General features: G+C 35.0%; 1 pseudogene; it reads right to left on the reverse strand.

Moving 5' to 3' along the window:
• Positions 1-3,557: 3,557 nt before the first annotated feature.
• LOC120145857 lies at positions 3,558-4,103 on the reverse strand (annotated as a pseudogene).
• Between the last annotated feature and the right edge of the window lie 1,285 nt (positions 4,104-5,388).

Below are 5,388 nucleotides of genomic sequence, written 5' to 3' on the forward strand. Positions count from 1 at the left end.
AGATCACTCTTGGAATTATCGGCCATCGATTATTTCTACAACACAAGTTAAGAAAGAAAGCACTATCAAGATTTCAGACTTAGACAAGTACTTTAAGTACCTAGGGGAATGTATTCACTCGTACCTTATTAAAACTGACTACTGGGTCCTAGGACCGATTCAACCTGATGCTCTGATACAACTAAATGTAACACTCTAAACCCGAATGGGCCTAAGATGCCACATTGGGATGCTGAGACAACCCTTACTTTTTAAACCCTATTTATTTTATTTTCAAATATACTGAATGATATCAATAATAAATATAAATAATATTTATAAAACATTTTATAAAATGGAGCTCCATGACACATAATTTAAATCAAAATAACACGACTCTTTCTCATAAATCTGAATACATAAGTAATGTTCTATTAATACATGTTCCCATTAAGCTACGATACAGTACTCTGAAGGAGATGAAGGAAGTCTTGCTGCGACGACGCTCCACAAACTGCTCAGCTACTGACATGCCAATGGAAAACATCTGAAGGCTGAGCTTACAAAGCCCAGTAGTGTAATCGCTAATCTAGAGAAGCATTATGAGTACATAGCTAAAGATGTGGTACAAAGATGTGAGTACATGCATGATCCTGATTAAGTACTACCTACTTGAGGTTTTATCGTTTTATCACTGGGTAGAAGTCTCACACTTCCCTTAATCTTATGTTAAGGGCCTTTCCATTAGTACGCCGCTAAGTGTCTAACCCTAATGACGATAAATGTTATGCATTATCTAAATGTGATATTGGCACTCATGTATATTATCCGAATGCAATACTGACTCTACTATGCATTATCTGAATATCATACTAACTAATATATGGTCTCAATTATCCATCAGATACTAATTAACATAGGGAACCCATTATTACATAGCATCAGTATAATTCCCACTATTTGCTGAATGATCTTCTGGTCCTCACATAGCCATCAGGTATATCATTGAGGGGAAACCCGGTGTCACATAATAATCGATATTTCCCTCTCTATTGAAGTATTGGCTCGGTCTCACATAGTCATTGAGCCAAGCTTTAAGGATTCTATTATACCGGACTGATGCAACTATATATGCATACCTAAGGCCCAATGGCCACACAAAAATGCCCCACTGGGCAACTAAGGTGGTGTGACTACACCCTAGCATGGCTAGACACCCTAAAGTGAGGTCATTTTCTCACCTAGCTACTATTTTTCCCGTTCTCTTATCTAGAAGGTTATGTGGATGTTCATTAGTCTATTACTGTTGTTAATATTTAAAATGTTCTATTTTGGTCATTTGTTGCTTAAAGGCATTTTTTTATATATGTCTCTAGAGAAGTCTTTATACGTTTCATGAGTTCACGATGATTATTATGTTGATCGCTCGCTGTCTGTAACACTAGCTGGCCTATAACTGGCTCGAGTTCAAGATTAGGTAGTGACTCCCTAATCGCTCTTACTGTGATTTCCCTCATCTCACCCTCGAATTAGAGGGATAAATATAAATTCACCATTCCCCAATATTCTTGCTATACATTGCCTCGCTATTTTGTAATCTGATTATCTCATCATACCGCTTGGCAATACACTCTTTGTAATGATCCTTCATTATTAGATGTTCAATACAAGGTCTATAAGAGTAATTTGGTAATTCAGCTCCCAAGGGCATTTTATTATCCTTTCACACCCATCTAGATTCTTGATCTCAATTGATATTAAGCTCATCACTCTTGAGTCTATTTGACATCTTGAAGTCACTCAACCTCTTTAGGTATTGATATCAAGCCTTCGGTATGACTACTCAATTTTCGGTGTGGAGACCAACAAACTAAATACCAAACATCTGATATTGATACTACAAATCTCAGTATCGATACTAAGAGATTGGTATCGATAATCCTCCTCTCGATATCGATACTCCTTGCTTGAAATTTCTAATATTTGCCCCAAATCATCTAATATCAATATTGTGCATCCCAGTATCGATACTCAAAGCCAGAAATGGTTTATTTAGGCTCGAGAAAACACCTAAAATCACTCCTAAGACCATAGTTTGTTTCTAATCATGTGTTGAAACTTTAGAGAGTTAATTAGGGTTATAAGTGTCTTAAGAACACATACTTTACATCATATTCATCATATGTAGCTTAAATCAAGTATAAACCCTAAAATGCTTAAATACTCAAATCCTAGCAAATCTTCATGTTTAAGAAAGCCTTAACACCACATAGGATTAAAAATATATTACCTTGATGCTACGATCTTGAAATGAAGCTCGTTGCTTAGTAGAACTCCTTTTCTTGATGATTCGGTGAAAACCCCCACTTTTCTCTAGCTAGGAATTAAACCAAGACTTGATTCATTGAAACGGTGTTGTTGGAGGGTTTATAAACGAATTTGAAGTACGAAAATGGGTTCAAGATCACACCTTTTTGCTAAGGTGCTTGGGAGGAAGAATGGAGAAGAAATGGCGGAGAATGAAAGAAGAAAATGAAGAAAAATGGAGATGAAGAAATAAAAAGTCTCAATCTTTTAAAAATGGGATAATTACACTTTTGGTCATCTCATATCTTTCCACCTTTCCAAAATCTCCTTTTTATAGCTAATTGGGCTCAAGCCCAACCCAATTAAGCCCAACAACTTAAATTTATAATTTCCACAGGGTCTACTTACCTTATGGGTAAACCTGAAACTACTAGACTGTAATTTGGGGCGTTAGACTCTTAGCAAGTATCATATTGTCTTACAAATTAAACAAACTAAATGAATCATAATATTTTAAAAAGATCAAATGTAAGATGTTTAAATCTTGTATTCCATCAATGTTTGAAGTTTAATACTTCATCAATTCTTCCGTGTTTCTTTCAAATTTTCTCTGTGTAACATTTGAGCTTTGATGAAATATCACAAGAACGTTTCAAGAAAAAGCAAGAGAACTCATTCTTTTCTTTACTATGATTCAACGAATATACAGTGTGCACCATAATAGCTTTATATACAGCACTACAACAACTTCCTAACTGACTAACAAACTTATAACAGCTTAGCTTCTAGACTAACTTCTAGAGCTTGTCCATACTCAGATATGCATAGGTTGCATGGGCTGCACGTGTTGCGTCATTCTCTCAACATTCTCCCTGCTTTCTCAACTTTCTTGATGAAAGATGAACAATTGAATCGAAAAGTGCTGACGCTTCCTTCCGTTCACTTGAATCGAAAGTGTCAGTGCTTCCTTTCGTTCTTCTTGAATCGAAAGTGCCGATGCTTCCTTCCGTTCACTTTGAATCGAAAGTGCTGATGCTTCCTTTCCTTCTTCTTATTCACCTTCATTTCTTTCTTCTTCACCCTCTTTTACAAGGTTCCTTGACATATTTTTTTATGGACTATTGGTTGTGAAGTCCCATGACACTTTGAGATAAAAGCAACAAAATGAATACAAAATTAAACTTTTGTTTACACACACAAAAGAACTATACTACTATGCTACTTCAGTGGCCAGCTCCTCATTTGGTTTTCGTAAGTGCCGAAGAATTGCATCAAGCACTCCATAAACTGATAAAACAGATGCTTCCTGATCTCTATAGATGAGCCCTTCCCAGAGTGTGACCCCCAGATAACGCTACAATATCCTTGTCAGATAGACTCATTCAATAGAAGATGTCCCTTAGATGAGGTACACCTCTTTTAGCATCTGGAAGTCGCCCTTCCTTGGGGCAAACGTTCGAATCCTTTCTTCCAGGTACAAAGTCAATAGTAGAACCTCCAGTGACTTCAACAGCAACAACACCAGCAAGTTGGTATAGGTCTGCATATGTGATCTTAGGATGTTTAGCCTTCAGTCCCTCACAAAAATCAAGGGCAATTTTCAAGCCGTTATTGGCGCCATGAGTGTACTCTTCCTCATTCTTTATGGATCCATTAGGACCACCGGTCTTAGTGCTCACATCGTACGACCCAACATCGTGCAATGCTAAGTGAAGTATGATAAGGGCGCAGTTCTTCAAGGCGATGAGAGCGCGGATGTCTCGACGAGCTTTGTCGATCTCCTTGAGGTACTCGGTGTCAATTACTGGAGACACCATTGAAATGCTTTCTAGTTCGCTTCGATCAACGCTGAAGAGTCATTCTTGAGAGCAGCATCGATCAGGTAATTCAACAAACAGGTTGTCCGTAGCAATGGAAGAAAACTCACAGACATAAAACAAAGCAATCTCAAAGATAATCCAACACAATTGGAATCAAAGAATGCACAAATCAATTAGAAAGATGTTATCAGGAGCCAAGAGCAAACAAAGAGCATTGCAAACACGCAGCGGAGGTAATGACGTCAGGATCTTTGGCGAGTGATACCATGATGAAATATCACAAGAACGTTTCAAGAAGAAGCAAGAGAACTCATTCCTTTCTTTACTATGATTCAACGAATATACAGTGTGCACCATAATAGCTTTATATACAGCACTACAACAACTTCCGAACTGACTAACAAACTTATAACAGCTTAGCTTCTAGACTAACTTCTAGAGCTTCTCCATACTCAGATATGCATAGGTTGCATGGGCTGCACGTGCTGCATCATTCTCTCAACAAGCTTGTGGAATTTGAGCCTACAAATATTAAAAAAAATATAAGTATCATAATCAAAATAAAATAAAAATATATTGCTTTATTATAATATAAATATTACCTGTAATAAATCCATCATACTTGTTATTGTAGATTGATTAATGATGTTCATGTCCAAATTTGAATTCCATTGTGACTTATTAATAAAAAAATAAGTTAGAAAAACATTAACATGATAATGATTTTCATAAATAAAATATAACCATAAAACTTAAATTACATGCATGTGTTGAGATATAGGTAGATCACGAGAATTCAAAACATCCGAATTTAATTGATTAATATCAACTTGAATTTACTATCAAATATTTAAATATATAATCAATATAAAATGAGTTCATTAGGTAAATAATAAAATTAAACAAATAAATAATAAAATAATATATAAATTATGATTTAACTAGTTAATATAATACTATATTTAAAAAATATTATATTAAAAATATAAAATATTGAAAAAGTCAAGAGTAATATATCAAAATATTAAAAAATTTATCATTCTTATCTCTTTATTCAGTAAGATCTTTTTTAATTTTTCATTTCGATGATTTCTCTTTCTTTGGTTTTTTCTAAAGCATTTTTTGGTCAAATTAATTATCCATCTCCTTTTCTTCTGAGTTTATACTTAATTCCTTTAACTTTTTCTCAGTATTCTCAATTTGTTCAGTTGCACCAACTTGAGAAATATTTTTTCTCCACACATTCAAAGATTCTTCGATTGATAAATGTTTCAAGGTTGCC

The sequence above is a fragment of the Hibiscus syriacus genome, unplaced genomic scaffold (genome assembly GCF_006381635.1).
Source record: "Hibiscus syriacus cultivar Baekdansim isolate YM2019G1 unplaced genomic scaffold, ASM638163v2 tig00002511_pilon, whole genome shotgun sequence".
Lineage (NCBI taxonomy): Eukaryota > Viridiplantae > Streptophyta > Magnoliopsida > Malvales > Malvaceae > Hibiscus > Hibiscus syriacus.